The sequence below is a fragment of the Bombina bombina genome, chromosome 1, assembly GCF_027579735.1.
Source record: "Bombina bombina isolate aBomBom1 chromosome 1, aBomBom1.pri, whole genome shotgun sequence".
Classification (NCBI taxonomy): Eukaryota; Metazoa; Chordata; class Amphibia; order Anura; family Bombinatoridae; genus Bombina; species Bombina bombina.
Genome location: NC_069499.1, coordinates 1,095,936,552 through 1,095,955,358, shown reverse-complemented (window position 1 = coordinate 1,095,955,358; position 18,807 = coordinate 1,095,936,552). Strand labels below are relative to the sequence as shown.

The 18,807-nt window shown below is 35.3% G+C and overlaps 2 non-coding genes across 2 annotated transcripts; both read left to right on the top strand.

Moving 5' to 3' along the window:
• Positions 1 to 15,336: 15,336 nt before the first annotated feature.
• Positions 15,337 to 15,455, top strand: LOC128646272 (5S ribosomal RNA). Its single transcript, XR_008400235.1, has one exon. It is a non-coding gene; the product is annotated as a 5S ribosomal RNA (ribosomal RNA).
• A 3-nt stretch (positions 15,456 to 15,458) lies between these two features.
• On the top strand, positions 15,459 to 15,577 carry LOC128646271 (5S ribosomal RNA). The gene has a single exon (XR_008400234.1). It is a non-coding gene; the product is annotated as a 5S ribosomal RNA (ribosomal RNA).
• Positions 15,578 to 18,807: the final 3,230 nt, after the last annotated feature.

Here is an 18,807-nt window from a genome sequence, read left to right as displayed (position 1 = left end):
CCCCATTGATGTCTATAGGGAAAGCATGCACGAGCACGTATTCTTAGCCCTTGGATTTTGTGCGGTATGGAGCTTATCGCCACCATATTGCACGCACTAGGAGGCTTTTTATAAACTTGTAATGGCAGCGCTATGGAGGGTGAAATAACGCAACTTTTGTTGCTTTTGTTTCACACCCTCTATAGCGCAAAACTTGTAATCTAGATGAGAGCGAGTGCCGGAATAGGTTACTGCCTCTGTTATTCCTTTTGCTTGATTATATTTCACTGCCGATTACCCACAGAAAATAACATGCTGACTGCAGGCATAAAAAATGTCTTTATTGATTTATTTGTGCTTAACTTAGAATCGATTAAATGTACAAAAGCACTGTGCTGGGAGGAGGGACACAGTAAAGTTGTACTGTTCAGTGCTGACAAATTAAAAGGATACTGGAAAGCGATACCAAACCTAAACAGTCACAACAAGCTAGGATATATAATACCAAAAAAAAAAAAAAAAAAAGATACCATCAGTTAAAAGTTAAAGGGATAGGAAAGTCAAAAATAAACTTGATTCAGACAGAGTATGCAATTTTAAGACACTTTTAAATTAATTTCTATTTTCAAATGTTCTTTGTTCTCTTGGTATCCCTTGTTGAAAAAGAATATGCTCATATCCTACACTAGTAGGAGCTGCTGCTAATTGGTGCCTGCACACATTTGTCTATTTGTCTCTTGTAATTGGCTAACGTGATGTGTTCATCTTGCTGCCAGTAGCAAAATGCTGTTCCTTCAGCAAAGGATAACAAGAGAACGATTCAAATGTGATACTGGAAGTAAATTTGAAAGTTGTTTAAAATTGTATGTTCTATCCAAATCATGAAATAAAATTTTGGAGTTTCCTGTCCCTTTAGAAAGCTTTTCAATATACATTGCTTCCTGTTATAGCCACATTAGGAAATGCTGCTCCCTACCCAACAGCTTTTACTCTTTTAGTTAATCAAAACAAATTGGCTTCTCTGGGGGAGAAAAATATATTTGTATTTGTATGTATTAGATCTCTGTTTCTAGAGAGAAAAAAATGTCTGCACAAGTTATTTATTAATATACAAGCAGGAACATTTACAATACAAGATTATATATAGGTATATAAATATACAGATATTTATAGAAATATATATTTATAAATACATAGAACATATTTTGCTATGTGCAGAACATTGGAATGTAAAATATTTACAGTAAATACATAGTATAACACTATTAAATATGAATATGGCATAAATATGATTTAAAACTGTTTTCATCTACTTAACTGTAAAGGGCTCCAATGCACATACAGTATATATATATATATATATATATATATATATATATATATATATATATATATATATGTGTGTGTGTATACATATGTATTTATGTTTTTATATGTGTATGTATGTCTGTAAATACATATATATACAGTGGATATAAAAAGTCTACACACCCCTGTTAAAATGTCAGGTTTCTGTGATGTAAAAAAATGAGACAAAGATAAATCATTTCAGAACTTTTTCCACCTTTAATGTGACCTATAAACTGTACAACTCAATTGAAAAACAAACTGAAATCTTTTAGGTAAAGGGAAATAAAAATAAAAATAAAATAATATGGTTGCATAAGTGTGCACACCCTTAAACTAATACTTTATTGAAGCACCTTTTGATTTTATTACAGCACTCAGTCTTTTTGGGTATGAGTTTTTCAGCATGGCACATTTTGACTTGGCAAGATTTGCCCACTCTTCTTTGCAAAAACACTCTAAATCTGTCAGTATGCGAGGGCATCTCCTGTGCACAGCCCTCTTCAGATAATCCCACAGATTTTTAATTGGATTCAAGTCTGGGCTCTGGCTGGGCCAACCCAAAACTTTAATCTCCTTCTGGTGAAGCCATTCGTTTGTTGATTTGGATGTATGCTTTGGGTCGTTGTCATGCTGAAAGATGAAGTTCCTCTTCATGTTCAGCTTTCTAGCAGAAGCCTGAAGGTTTTGTGCCAATATTCTCTGGTATTTGGAACTGTTCATTATTCCCTCTACCTTGACTAAGGTCCCAGTTCCAGCTGAAGAAAAACAGCCCCAAAGCATGATGCTGACACCACCATGCTTCACTGTGGGTATCGTGTTCTTTTGGTGATATGCAGTGTACTCAATTGATTTTGCGCAAAACATATCTTTTGGAATTATTGCCAAAAAGTTCAACTTTTGTTTCATCAGACCAGAACACCTTTTGCAACATGCTTTTGGGAAACTTCAGATGTGTTTTTGCAAAATTTAGCCGGGCTTGGATGTTCTTTTTTGTAAGAAAAGGCTTCTCTACCCCATAGTCCAGACAGATGAAGAATACGGGCGATTGTTGTCACATGTACCACACAGCCAGTACTTGCCAGATATTCCTGCAGCTCCTTTAATGTTGCTGTAGGCCTCTTGGCAGCCTCCCAGACCAGTTTTCTTCTCATCTTTTCATCAATTTTGGAGGGACATCCAGTTCTTGGTAATGTCACTGTTGCACCATATTTTCTTTACTTGATGATGACTGTCTTCATTGTGTTCCATGGTATATCTAATGCCTTGGAAATTCTTTTGTACCCTTCTCCTGACTGATACCTTTTAACAATGAGATCCCTGTGATGCTTTAGAAGCTCTCTGCGGACCATGGTTTTTGCTGTAGGATGCGACTAACAAAATGTCAGGAAAGACCTACTAGAACAGCTGAACTTTATTTGGGGTTAATCAGAGGCACTTTAAATGATGACAGGTGTGTACTGACTCCTATTTAACATGATTTTGAATGTGATTGCTTAATTCTGAACACAGCTACATCCCCAGTTATAAAAGGGTGTTCACACTTATGCAACCATATTATTTTAGATTTTTATTTTTATTTCCCTTTACCTAAAAGATTTCAGTTTGTTTTTCAATTGAATTGTACAGTTTATAGGTCACATTAAAGGTGGAAAAAGTTCTGAAATGATTTATCTTTGTCTCATTTTTTTACATCACAGAAACCTGACCTTTTAACAGGGGTGTGTAGACTTTTTATATCCACTGTATATACATATAAATACATAAATATATCTGTACACATACATAGAGCCCCATGTACTAAGTAGTCAATGAGATGTCCGTGATTTTTTTCGCATCAATATCTGCGCACGGATAGAAAATCGTATGTACAAAGTAGTCAACTATGCGAAAACCCACAATTTAAACTTGCGAGCGAACTTGTCTGCCACTCCTCAATCCCACCGTTTTTAAAAAAAGCATCATTCGACACCAAACTCGCAATAATCCAAATGTATTAATAAATCAATTTATCCTCTGTATACTTTTTTTGTGCATTTTGCCTCAGCACCATTTAGGTGTCGAGTACTTTACAAAACAATAGGAGATACAACAAAAACGCCAGGCAATAACTATATAAAAAAAATGCAAACATCAAAAAAGTGCGTCATTATTGTAATGCTACAAAGTATATGTGACTTATCTGCGGTGTACAGTAACTTCCATGGGCCATAAAAATATGTTTTCTGACACGTACATTACTTTAACATAAGATGCAATAGATTAATATGCAAATGGAATATAAATTATACAAATACTTTACTTGAATTATAAATGAATCTAAATAAATTTTGGCGGCAATTTGTAATGACTAAATTTACCTCTTATATCGTTGTCACAGTCGTCCGTTATACCGGTTATGACCTCAGGGATTAGCCACTGGACAAGCTCTGTTCATAATCAGTCCGTGACATATGCTGGTCCACCTTCGGTAGCACGGGCAGAATTTTTTTCTTTGGCCAATTTGGCTTTAGCAAAATATTCAATGTCATTATATCTTTTTTTTATCTGGTCAACGTCCTTTTTGCCTGGACAATGGACACTACGACATCACTTATTCTTTGCCAGATCATCTTCTGTCATGCAAATTTTGTCTGTCTTACACGACAACCAAATCAATCAATACGAATCCCATTTTGCTGTTGAGAAAAGTGTGGGTTCTTTGATTTTGTTGTTTTGGTTTCAGATCCAGATGAAGCCATAATGGTGAATTAGATTTTTCTATAAATCACGCAGCTAATAAAATCTATCAACAATTTTGAGATATATATGACATCTGCACAAATGTTGCACTTTTATATTAGCTGACTTTTATTCCCGCGACTACTATGACGTTGGTGACACCTTGGAGGTCACGTGTGAATAATTGGCCTTACAATTCTCCAGACATAATAATACATTCGATTTATCAAAGTTTTTAATCGTCTGCTCCTGCTCATGGCGAATTAGACACAACATTTTCAGAGAGGTTTTTTAGTACACAGGGGTAGTGGAAATCATTTCTCTCACTGCGAGTAAAAGCGAGTTTATCCGCATCTCAAATATCGAATAAAATGACGGTTTAGTACAGCCCATAGACATTTATATATACATACATATACATCTTTAGAGATGTATATGTCTATGTTAAAGTTCTCTGCCTGCCTTTTTTTCCCCCTAATACCTGAGACCTCATATCTTTGAGTCCTTATAACTTTAGTGTGCAATATATATATATATATATATATATATATTTTAATTAGATGGTGTTATTATGAGCGTAACTGTACTTTATAATGTATTTTTTATGTGTTTTTGTGACACTTTTTTGTTTCGCGAAATAGCTAACCAGAGATCTGAAGTCGCCGAACCCGACAAGCATTAACTTGAGTTTCGCTCAAGTGATCATGTTTACTTTCAACTTGTAATACGAGCGCAATTTAACCTGAAGAACTCAATATCGCTTGCAAGCAAATGTTGCGCTCCACTTGTAATCTATCCCTTTATATATTCTCATTAAAATAACGTTTTTTAAAAAATGAAAAAGACAGTGTATAATCACTAGATGGAAATAGGAAGATATTGCCCAATGAAGCTCACAAAACATCAGACATAGGAAATCAAACCAGTATTTTTTTGATGACAGTAAAGTGCTATATAAATAGGCAGCTATTCTAGCTGTGCCTAATAAAGATATTTCAGTCTGGTTGAAGGCTATGTGTTTGTTTCTGTTATAGTTTCATACTGTGCCGCTATTTCAATATATACAGTTTCTGATCCAGAATACTAAATGTAATTGTCATTGTATTAACTGCAATCAATAAATCCTACTGGCATGGCAGTAGAGTTAATGACTAATCCTTTTTCTAAGCATAAGTCTCTAACAGCAAAGAGGAAAATAATTGTTTAAAAGTTATTATTGCTCTGCTAAATCTGTTTATGATGATACAGAAAATCTTGAACAATAAAGTGAATATTTTTTTTTTAATCCATTTCTGCTCTTTACAGTTTAGTGCATGTCATTTTAAGACACTTTTACATTCACTTGTATAGTTAAATGTTCTTTTGGTTTCCTTCGTTGAAAAAGCATATGTAAATATCCTACACTACTGGGAGCTAGATGGTGATTGGTGGCTATACACATGAATCTCTTGTCATTGGCTCACTAGATGCTTGCAGCTAGCTACCAGTAGTACAATGCTGCTTTTTTTCAGAGCTGAGTAAGGGCTAGATTACACAAGGTGTGCTAAAATTAGAAATATAGTGACTGCTCTAACTTGTGCTTGTATTGCAAGCTTAAACTAAACTGGTGCGTTCGAGCCCAAACAAAATTTGTACTCATCAGACTAGCGTGACTGAAGACCTTGTGTAAAGAAAGTTGCACCAAGCACAGCATAAGTAAATTAAAAGAAAGTGTTACACTCATATATTCACTATCTGATAAAAATGATTCATATAAATATTAGATATATTTGGTATATGAGAAGGTATTTGACTGGAAAGGGCTATTTTTTATATATACAGTATATACAGTATATATATATAAAATTCATTAAATTTATGGTGGAGATAAAAATCTGAGATTAAAATCCTTCATGTCTCAGAAGTTAATCAATACACATTTTTGCATAGAAAATTAGCACATCTAGTCAAGTTTCCCACTTGAAACGCAAGTGGAGAACTTGCCTAGATGTGCTAATTTTCTATGCAAAATTTCTATGCAAAAATTTGTATTGATTATATATATAAAATCATAAACAAAGATGCACTCTCAGGATTTTCCAAGTAAAGTCAACTTTATTAGATGACGTTTCAGAGATATAGAATCCCTTTCATCAGATCAAAAGTCTCACTTTTGATCTGATGAAAGGGATTCTATATCTCTGAAACGTCATCTAATAAAGCTGACTTTGTTTGGAAAATCCTCAGAGTGCATGTTTGTTTTAGGATTATTGTATGCTTTTTTGCACCCTGGTGGCTGAAATTGGAGGGAGGATTAGTTTTTTCTGTATATATATATATATAAAACATGAAAATTTGCATTCATTCTCTTGGGATCTTTATTTAAAAAGCAGGAATTTAAAGCTTAGTAGCCAGCCCATTTTAGGTTCAGCGCCCTGGATAGTGCTTGCTTATTGGTGGCTACATTTAGCAAACCAATAAGCAAGCATAACCCAGGTTCTGAAACAAAAATGGGACAGCTCTTAAGCTTTACATTTCTGCTTTTTAAATAAAGATAGCAAGATAATGAAGACAAATTGATAATAAGAGTAAATTAGAAAGTTGCTTAAAATTGCATGGTCTATCTAAATCAATAAAGAAAACATATGGCTTTAGTGTCCCTTTAAGTATAGGATTACATAAGCACTTTGATGTTCAGAATGGCTTTTATTATATAGGTACTAATGAGAAAGTTCTGGTAGGACACAGTACCAGTTGTGTGTAATGTTTATAATGTTTATGTTGCTATGACAATAAAATAGCTGCTTGTATTTTTTAAAAAAGGGGGTAGGGACATGTGGGTATTTAAACACCTGTGTTTTTCACAATTGGTCTGAGGAAGTTTTTTTATATTTATATATGTTTAAATATGTGTATGTATGGGTGTATATGTATGTATGTATGTATGTGTGTGTGTATATATATATATATATATATATATATATATATGTGTGTGTATAGGTATATATATATATATATATATATATATATATATATATATATATATATATATATGTATTAATGTATACATATATAAACATATATACATTTGTATATGCTTATATACACTTTGGAGCCCTTTCCACTCAAATACCTTAAACTATAAAAAAATAATTTTTAATGTGTTAACGTAAATATTTTACATTCCAATGTTCACTTAAAAGAAAATGTTCTTAGTATTTTTAAAGGGACAGTCTACTCCAGAATTTTTATTGTTTAAAAAGATATATAATCCCTTTACTACCCACTCCCCAGTTTTGCATAACCAACATGGTTATATTAATATACGTTTTACCTCTGTGATTACCTTGTATCTAAGTCTCTGCAGACTGCCCCTTATTTCCATTCTAATGACAGACTTGCATTTTAGCCAATCAGTGCTTAGTCATAAATAACTCCACAAGAGTGAGCACAATATTATCTATATGGCACACACAAACTATGGCTGTCTAGCTGTGAAAAACGTCAAAATGCACTGAGATAAGAGATGGCCTTTAAGGGTTTATTAGGCATATGAGCCTACCTATGTATAGCTTTCAACAAAGAATACCAAGAGAACAAAGCAAACTTGATGATAAAAGTAAATTGGAAAGTTGGATAAAATTGCATGCCCTATATGAATCATGGAAGTTTAATTTTGACTACACTGTCCCTTTAAATACATATTTCTATATATGCCTGTATATATCTATACCTTTATATATTCATATAGATATATAGGTATAGATATATATTTTATATTATATTTTGTAGAACTAATGCGGTGTTGGGTAAGCGTTCGAGCGATAAGTGTTTTTTTTTGTAATGCGGGCTACATTGAAGTCTATGGGGAGAAGTTAATGCGTTCGTAATATCAGAAGTCCTTAAAGTGAATGTAAATTTTGATGCTAAAGTGCCCGGTTTTTAAAAATTCGATTAAAAACAGGGGCATTTTAATTCATCAAAATTTATATTTAACTCCCGTTGTGAAAAAAAAAACTTACCTTTTAATCTTCACAGCAGCTCCAGCTTCCTCCACCCATTGCAAAGTCTCTTTCTGGGTCTAAAATGAGGAATCCGGCTTCCTTCAATCACGGCGTTGAATCAGACACTGATTCCCCTGGGGGGGAAGCTGTGATTGGAGGATGACCTATCCATCATTTTTTACATCAGAAATGGCTTGCGACGACCAGAGGAAGCTGGAGTGAAATGTAAATTTTGATGAATTAAAGTGCCCCTGTTTTTAATCAAATTTTTTAAAACCGGGCACTTAAGCATTAAAATTTACATTCACTTTAAGTTAGCATGTATTGGATTTCACTCGCAATCAAACTATTTACTTTCAAATTGTAATTGCTAACCCCGCATGCGTTAAAAGTTTACTTTGAGCTGTGTTTGCATGGAAGTGAAAAACTAAATTTAGCGCGCCACTTGTAATATGGCCCTATGTGTTTAATCTATTTTCAGAGGCTAAAACAAAGTTATATACAAGCAATAGTGCAAAAATAAAATGCTCTAACATTTTATTTTCAACGTTTGTGGAAATTCATTGAGTTACATCTCTATATTTTGCAGTTTTAGGAAAAGAGTTGGAGAAAATTAATCATTACTGCAAATCTTTCAAAAACAAACACCAAAAGGCAACAGGAAGTGAAGCACAGTTCTTGCAGGATTTAAAGGCAAGTGCTCTTTATGGTTAATAAAAAGATTGTAGCTTTAAAAATATACATTTATGCCTCAAATGTAATCTATGTGAACTATGTCTGCAACTAAACATTTGCAAATATAACAGCAAGTCAATAAATCATTATTGTTCTGTTCTATATCAATAACATGCTTCCATATTCCTGTCCATATTCTGTTCTCTTCACAGGATATTATCCAGTACTATGAAGCACAACATACTGCTCTGTGTAAAAGAACGGATGAGATGAAGAAGGTTTATTCAGAAGTACTTGTAAATATCATTTTGTATATATACTGTATATATATTCTTTTGTATATTATCTACTTCATAAACATAAAGAGACAACATAGAATAGAAATGTATGAGTCACCCAGAACATGCAATCTTACAAAACTTTCTGATTTACATCTATTATTAGGTTTGTTTCTCTTGGTAGGTATCGGCGATGTTGGGGGCAGCAGATTAGGGGTTCATAAATATAATGTAGGTGGCGATGGTGTCCGGAGCGGAAGATTAGGGGTTAAAAAGGTAATTTTAGTGTTTGCAATGCGGGAGGGCCTCGGTTTAGGGGTTAATAGGTAGTTTATGGGTGTTAGTGTACTTTTTAGCACTTTAGTTATGAGTTTTATGTTACGGCGTTGTACCATAAAACTCTTAACTATTGACTTTTAAATGTGTTAGGGAACTTGGAGGTAGAGGGTGTACCGCTCACTTTTTGACCTCCCAGGACAGACTCGTAATACCGGCGCTATGGAAGTCCCATAGAAAAAAGACTTGTTTTGCGGTAAGGCAAAAGAAGTGTGCGGTGACCCTAAACCTTCAAGACTCGTAATATCAGCAGGCATAAAAAAGCAGCATTATGAACTCTTAACACTGCTTTTTTACCTTAACGCACAACTCGTAATCTAGCCGTTTATTTTTATTATTAGATTTTTTTTATTATTATTATTATTATTATTAGATTTTTATTACTATTACTGATATTTTAATAATATAGATTTATTCAGATTTGGCAATAATTTATTTGTTGAAAATATAACAAATTAAACTTACAAAGCTTTAGATAATATTATTCTTAGGACACATGGGAATTGAATATTTTATTATCATGATTTTGCAGAAAGCATAGCAGCCATATAAAGTATAGATTTAGTTGAGATTTTAGGGACAAATCCATCTTGGGATACTTTTTTTTTTTATACTTTTTTTTTTTTAGAAAAAGAGGGAAATGGGGAAATAGATGACCAAATTGCTCACTGGTTCTTATTTACAGTAAATTCAGCAAGAAGGCAGCACTTCTCCTTAGTATATCCACTTAACCTTTTAACACCGTTGCAGCATTCTTTTCCATCCTAACTGTGCCTGGCTTTAGTGCGGAAAAGAATGTTTGAGCCATTTGGTTGTCCTGAAGCCAACGTCGCTTCCTGGATGGGATCGCGGTCTGGAGGGCATGCCTAGCTTCATAGGGACGCCCCCCTGACCTGATCCCATCATTGAAATCTCGCGATCACGTGCAATGGGTAGCTTAGATTTTTTTAGACTTAGGTTTTTTTCTTTTCGGGGGTTGGATGGGTGGGAGGGTTTACTTTTAGGGGGGACTTTGTAATTTTATAATGTAAAAGCTGTTTAACTTAGGGCAATGCCCTACAAAAGGCCCTTTTAAGGGCTATTGGTAGTTTATTGATAGATTAGAGGGTGTTTTTGTTTTGGGGTGGCTTTTTTGTTTTTATAGGGCTATTAGATTAGGTTTAATTTTTATTATTTTGGATAATTTTGTTTATTATTTTTTGTAATCTTAGTTGGGTTTTTTCTCGTAATTTTAGTGTTTTTTGTAATGTTAGATTATTTAAAATTTTCATAATTTAGTGTTTAGTTTTGTTTGTAATGTTAGGTTTGTTTTTTTCCGTAGTGTTAGGATTTTTTAATATTGTATTTTTACTTTATTTAATTTTTTTTTAAATAGTAATCAACTAGATTATGAGTTTTGCGCTAAACAGGCTGTGAAACTAACGTAAAAAAGTTGCGTTATTTTACTCTCCATAGCGCAGCCATTACGAGTTACTGAAAAGCCTTCTTGTGTGAGCGATATGGTGGCGTTAAACTTCATACTGCACAAATTCCAAGGGCTGATTTGACGTGCTTTATCACGCTTTCCCCTATAGACATCAATGGAGAGAGAGTGTTAGAAAACAACCTAACACCTGAAGTGCGGAATGAAAAATCTCCGTAAAGGCAATTCCATTGATGTCTATGGGGAACAAAAAGTTAAGCTTAAACCTAACACCCTAACATAAACCTCAAGTCTAAACACCCCTAATCCGCCGCCCCCGACAACGTCGACACCTAAATAAAGTTATTAACCCCTTATCCTCCGCTCCCGACATCGCCAAAACCTAAATAAAGTTATTAAACTCTAATCCGCTGCTCCCGACATCGCCGACACCTAAATAAAGTTATTAACCCCTAATCCGCCACTCCGACACCTGAATAAAGTTATTAAGCCCTAATCCGCCGCTCCCTGACATCGCTGACACTAATAAAAGCTATTAACCCCTAATCCGCCGCTCTTAGACATCGCCGGAACTAAATAAAATGATTAACCCCTAAACCGCTGCTCCCCAAAATCGCCGCCACTAAATAAAATGATAAACCCCTAAACCTCCTGCCTCCCACATTGCTGCCACTAAATAAACTTATTAACCCTTAAACCGCCAGCCCCCAACATTGCAAAACACTAAATTAAACTATTAACCCCTAAACCTAACACCCCCTAACTTTAAATTAAAATTACAATATAACTATCTTAAAATAAATAAAAACTTACCTGTGAAATAAAAATAAACCTAACATTAAACTATAAATTAAACTAACATTACTATTTTAATAAAATAAAAAAATGCTACCTAAAAAAAACCTAAATTACAAATTTAAAAAAACCTAACACTACGAAAAAAATTAAAAAAATCTAAAATTACAAAAAATAATAAACACTAAATTACGAAAAATAAAAAACACTAAGCTTGCAAAAAATAATAAACAAAATTATCAAAAATAAAAACAATTACACCTAATCTAATAGCCTTATAAAAATAAAAAAGCTCCCAAAATAAAAAAAACCTAACCTACAATAAACTACCAATAGCTCTTAAAAGGGCCTTTTGTAGGGCATTGCCCTAAGTTAAAGAGTTTTTTTACCTGTAAAAAAAATACAAAGTCCCCCCAACAGCAAAACCCGCCACCCAACCTACCCCCCAAATTTAAAAAACCTATCTCTAAAAAATCCTAAAATACCCATTGCCCCTAAAAGGGCATTTGTATGGGCATTGCCCTTAAAAGGGCATTCAGCTCTTATAAAATTACCCTTAAAAGGTCATTCAGCTCTTTTAAAAAAGCCCAAAGGCCTAATCTAAAAATGGTCACCACCGTACACTGAAGTTGAATGCAAGGTAACCATTTCAAAATGGCGTACCTTGCATTCCTATTGGTTGATTTGATTCTTCAAATTCAAATCAGCCAATAGGATGAGAGCTACTGAAATCCTATTGGCTGTTCAAATCAGCCAATTGGATTTCAGTAGCTCTCAACTAATTGGCTGTTTTGAACAGCCAATAGGCTACCTTGCATTCAACTTCAGTGTACGGCAGTGACCTAAGAAGAGGACGCTCCACGGAGGTTGGGATCCACTTCCAGGATAGCACTGCTCTGCACCGCCGGGATGAAGATAGAAGACTTCCTAGAGATGGATGAGGGTGTCGCCGCCTGGATGAAGATGTATGTCCAGACTTCAGGAGCCGTGAGTAGATTTTATGGGGTTAGTGTTAGGTTTTCTTTAAAGGGACATAATACTCATATGCTAAATCACTTGAAACTGATGCAGTATAACTGTAAAAAGCTGACAGGAAAATATCACCTGAGCATCTCTATGTAAAAAAGGAAGATATTTTACCTCGCAATCTCCTCAGCTCAGCAGAGTAAGTTCTGTGTAAAAAGTTATACTCAGCTGCTCCCCACTGCAGGTAAAAAAATTAAAAAAATGAAGAAATGAACAGCAGCCAATCAGCATCAGCAGTGCTGAGGTCATGAACTCTTACTGTGATCTCATGAGATTTGACTTAACTCTCATGAGATTTCATAGTAAGCTTTCTTTACTTGATTGGTGAAATAATATGAGAGTGCACGAAGCTCATCCTTTCAGTTGTCCCGGGACAGACATACTAATATGCTGCTTAGAAATCCTTTACAATGGGATGTGGCTACTGAGGAACTTTTGAGGTAAAATATCTTTCTTTTTTACATAGAGATGTTCAGGTGATATTTTCTAATCAGCCTTTTACAGCTATGCTGCATCACTTTCAAGTCTTTAAACATTTGGGTATTATGGCCCTTTAAATGTTTTTGGGTGTTTTTTTTTTAGATTAGTAATGAGCACTTGTAAAAGAGTCCTTTTAAGGGCAATGCCCATACAGATGCCTCTTTAGAGGCAATGGGTAGTTGAGGATTTTTTAGAGTTAGGTTTTTTTATTTTGGGGAGTTGATTGGTTTTTGGGTTTTTTTACAGGTAAAAGAGCTGTTTAACTTAGGGCAATGCCCTATAAAAGGCAATTTTAAGGGCTATTGGTAGTTTATTGTAGGTTAGGGGGTGTTTTTATTTTGGGGGGCATTTTTATTTTTATAGGGCTATTAGATTAGGTGTAATTGTTTTTATTTTTGATAATTTTATTATTTTTTGTAAGCTTATTGTTTTTTATTTTTCGTAATTTAGTGTTTATCAATTTTTTTGTAATTATATATATAAATATATATTTTTTTTTGGTAGTATTGGTAGTATTTTTTTATTTTATTTGAATAGTTATGTTAATTTATAGTTTAATGTTAGGTTTATTTTTATTTCAAAGATAAGTTTTTATTTATTTAAAGATAGTTATATTGTAATTTTAATTTAAAGTTAGGGGGTGTTAGGTTTAGGGGTTAATAGTTTAATTAAGTGTTTTGCGATGTGAGGGGGCGGTGGTCTAGGGGTTAATAGGTTTAGTTTAGTAGTTACGATGTGGGGGGCTGGAGGTTTAGGGGTTAATACTTTATTATAGTGTTGGCGATGTGGGGGGCCTGCGGTTTAGGGATTAATACTTTTATTATTGTTGGGGAGCTGCGGTTTAAATAGTCTGGGCAATGTGGGTGGGCGGCAGATTAGGGGTTAATAACTTTATTTAATAGTCGCGATGTGGGTGGGCGGCAGATTAGGGGTTAATGGGTTTTAAATAGTGTTTGCAATGCGGGGGTGGTGGTTTAGGGGTTAATAGGTAGTTTATTGGTGTTAGTGTATTTTGTAACACTTTAGTTATGAGTTTTGTGAAACATTTTTGTTTTGCAAAATCCATAACTACGGGTCTCAGATGGCGGTATGGATTGTGTTGGTATAGGCTGTAATGCAAGCTTTTTAGCCTGAGCACACAACCTGTAATAACGGCGCTATGAAAATCACACACAAAAACTTCATTTTAGGAGTGCGGAATGGACGTTGCGTTACAGGCTAAAATGCTTGCGGTATAGCTATACCGACAAGACTCATAATATGTGTTAGTGGCCATTACGCTGGAATGGCCATTTTTTCAGCGTTAAAAGCCATACTGCAACGCCGAATGTTAGGTTAATTTATACAAAAACTTGGGTGTAAGAGAGGCGCTGTATGAACAGCTGAGAGAACCAACAATAGCTAAAAAAGTTTAAATAAAAATATCTCAATATGTATAATACAGTGTATCGTAAAATTAGATATATATCAATATGTATAATAAACAAACATAGAAAGGGATGATATAAGCTAGTTTAATAAAAAACAATAATAAATAACAATAGTAAGTTGTGGCCACAACTAAATAAAATGATGAAGAAAAATTAGCAGCATAGATTTACAATTCACAAATCAAAACGCTATTAATTAACTATGACGGTTCAGCGATGTAATATCACTTAGATAAGGTGCAATACTAAGCCTCCTGTAAGTAAATAAAACTGAAATAGTTGGCTTGTAATTTCTCCGATAATGTCCGTATGTGATTTAAAACTGGTGAGTTAGGGTATCCTTTGTGAATGAAATAGTCCCATTGAAAGTGTGTAGGCAAATTCCTATTGCGTGTACTGAGTTGAGCTTCGTGAGTTGAAGTGAGTGAGAGACAGGGCAATCAGCTGTTTTGCCGTACTGTGTTAAAGTGCAAGTGATAGATAGTTCTTTGTTAAGTGAACTGGTAGATACGTGAATTTCTTTGAATTAACTTCTTTGCAAAAAAGTGACAAATTTTCTTATTTAAGAATATTTTATCAATGTGATATTTATAAAATGTTCAATGTGAATCTTCAGCTGTATGACAGGCTTATTAGCTGCGCTCCCCGGCCAGCGTATGTGTGTAAATGCGTGGCGGAAGTACTCACAGCTGCTTCACTGTCTTGTAACAGCACTGAATCCTTTCTAGTTGCCGTTCGGCTGTTCCGTTGAAAGAATGGACAATGGTCTCCTTGATCTTCCTGGATCCTCCTGGATCTTTCCTGGGTACTATCGATAGATGATGGGTGACAATGGAAAGTGTAAACAGACTCCACAGCTTCCTATCTACCGCCACACTGCCTTGAATGCACCCGATCCCGTCTGATCTCGGAAGTTAAGCAGGGCCAGGCCTGGTCAGTACCTGGATGGGAGACCGCCTGGGAACACCAGGTGCGGTAGGCTTAAGTCTACCGCCACACTGCCTTGAATGCACCCGATCCCGTCTGATCTCGGAAGTTAAGCAGGGCCAGGCCTGGTCAGTACCTGGATGGGAGACCGCCTGGGAACACCAGGTGCGGTAGGCTTAAGATAGGAAGCTGTGGAGTCTGTTTACACTTTCCATTGTCACCCATCATCTATCGATAGTACCCAGGAAAGATCCAGGAGGATCCAGGAAGATCAAGGAGACCATTGTCCATTCTTTCAACGGAACAGCCGAACGGCAACTAGAAAGGATTCAGTGCTGTTACAAGACAGTGAAGCAGCTGTGAGTACTTCCGCCACGCATTTACACACATACGCTGGCCGGGGAGCGCAGCTAATAAGCCTGTCATACAGCTGAAGATTCACATTGAACATTTTATAAATATCACATTGATAAAATATTCTTAAATAAGAAAATTTGTCACTTTTTTGCAAAGAAGTTAATTCAAAGAAATTCACGTATCTACCAGTTCACTTAACAAAGAACTATCTATCACTTGCACTTTAACACAGTACGGCAAAATAGCTGATTGCCCTGTCTCTCACTCACTTCAACTCACGAAGCTCAACTCAGTACACACAATAGGAATTTGCCTACACACTTTCAATGGGACTATTTCATTCACAAAGGATACCCTAACTCACCAGTTTTAAATCACATACGGACATTATCGGAGAAATTACAAGCCAACTATTTCAGTTTTATTTACTTACAGGAGGCTTAGTATTGCACCTTATCTAAGTGATATTACATCGCTGAACCGTCATAGTTAATTAATAGCGTTTTGATTTGTGAATTGTAAATCTATGCTGCTAATTTTTCTTCATCATTTTATTTAGTTGTGGCCACAACTTACTATTGTTATTTATTATTGTTTTTTATTAAACTAGCTTATATCATCCCTTTCTATGTTTGTTTATTATACATATTGATATATATCTAATTTTACGATACACTGTATTATACATATTGAGATATTTTTATTTAAACTTTTTTAGCTATTGTTGGTTCTCTCAGCTGTTCATACAGCGCCTCTCTTACACCCAAGTTTTTGTATTCTTTATTGGACTGAGTAGGGAGATATCAGTCTTATTTAGAGAGGCTAAGAGGGTTAGACTTAGTCCAGACTCTTGTTTTTTGATTGTTAGGTTAATTTATAGTTTTATCTTAGGTTTTTTAATTTTACAGGTAAGTTTTTATTTATTTTAAGGTAGTTAAATTGTAATTTTAATTTAAAGTTGGGGGGGTTTAGGTTCATGGGATAATAGTTTAATTTAGTGTTTTGCGATGTGGGGGGCTGGCAGTTTAGGGGTTAATAGTTTTATTTTAGTATTATCGATGTGGGGGGCCGGCGGTTTAGCGGCTAATAGATTTATTTTAGTAGTAACGATGTGGGGGGCTGGCGATTTAGGGGTTAATATGTTTATTTAGTGTTGGTGATGCCAGAGGGTGGCAGTTTAGGGGTCAATAGTTTTATTTAGTGTCGGCGATGTTGGGGGGCGGTGGATTAGGGGTATTTAGACTAGGGGTTTATGTTAGGGTGGTAGGTTTTTACATAACTTTCTTTTCCCCATAGACATCAATGGGGATTGCGTTATAGTGATCGCCATTCCACGATTGCAGGTGTTTTTTTCTAACACTTTCTCTCCATTGATGTCTATGGGGGAAAAACGTGCATGAGCACGTCAAGTTAGGCCTTGGGTTTTGTGCGGTATGGAGCTTAGCGCACCTAATCGCACAACAAAAGAAGGTTTTTTAGTAACTTTTAATGGCAGCGCTATGGAAAGTGTGATACCGCTCATTTTTTGCGTTATTTACGCACCCGGTTTAGTACATAACTGGTAATCTTGGTGATTATTTTTATCTTCAAAATATATTGGGCTAGATTACGAGTGGAGCGCAAAATTGTGCTAAGTCAAGCGCAATATTTGCGCTCCACTTGTAATACCAGCGCACGCAAGCTCGCATTCACATTGCATGGAAGCTTTGTGCTCAATAGAGCAAGCTTCCATAGGCTCCAATGGGAGCCTTGTTCTCATGCCGTGAGACACGGTAAGTCACACAGCCATGGGCAGCAGACTGTAAATATATATATATATATATATTAAAATACAAGCGAAATGTCGAAAGAAGTTCAGCGCTGCAAACACGTGGAATACAAATACAATGTTACTATGTCAAATATACTAAATGTCTTTCAGATATGATAGACAAATGTTCTATCTATCCCACTGGTTCTATATGAACCGATATAAGACAAAGTCCGGTGAATATAAAAGTTCAACAATAGTAGTGCAATGGTTTGGATTGATAATACTAGGTGGAACTCAAATTACAAAAATTGCAACAATGATGCTGGGGGATAAGTGGTATACCCTTACCAGAGGGTACCTCAATCTTATGAGGTAATGTCAGTGCGTCTGTTTGGATTCTCTCCAGTCTGTCTTGGATTTTCCTCCTGTATGTGAAAAGATCCAGGTCTTTACATTCGTGCCGACTTGTGTATGGTGCTTTCAATCTAGGAACTTCCTTGTTCTTTATATCACTGGCTTGGTATCTCCTCGTAGTATGGTGGTTCCGTCTGGACCTTGGCTCTCACCGTATTCAGAGGGACAAAGCAAAGAAAAGGAAAGAGCACATAGCGTGATACTGTATAATAAAAATTTTTTATTACATACAAGAACGAGATAAGAAATACACTCACATTCAACAACCTCAATCCTTATGAGGTAAGTAAGAACTTGTACATATATTTTTATACACCTTACACAGGTGTTACTATGCCCGGTATCGTTATAGATCACTTGGTGGTGGTTTAGACTTCACTCAGTGTGGATTGTTAGAGTTAAAACAGTAGAATAGGATACTGGTGGTTGAAAGGGTCTGTCGCCAGGTATCGTGACAGTTCACTTAGTGGTGATTTGCACTTGATTCAGTGTAGACTGTTCGAGTTGAAAACAGTAATAATAAATTGGGATACTAGAGCTTGATATGGCTTGTTGCTGATAGAGTTACAGCAGCTACGGTCTCAGATATACAATAAAAGAGACTATAAAAAGACTGGAAGCCTATCCCTCAGATTTATAACACTGGACAATATTATGTTGACCCGTCAAACCGGCAGAGTAAAACCGGAATAAATAGAATGTATCAGAGCCTGCTATGTGAAGTAGGTGAAGTAGGTTAAGGCTGCTGTTTTGTCAAAACCTATCTTGTAATGAAGTAAGCAGGTCAGTGTTTGCAATTTCGTTAGCCAAATCAGTGGCTTGGTGTATAATGCGCTGATTATGTGTATATGTGGATGAGAATAGAATACCAAAGAAAAAAGCA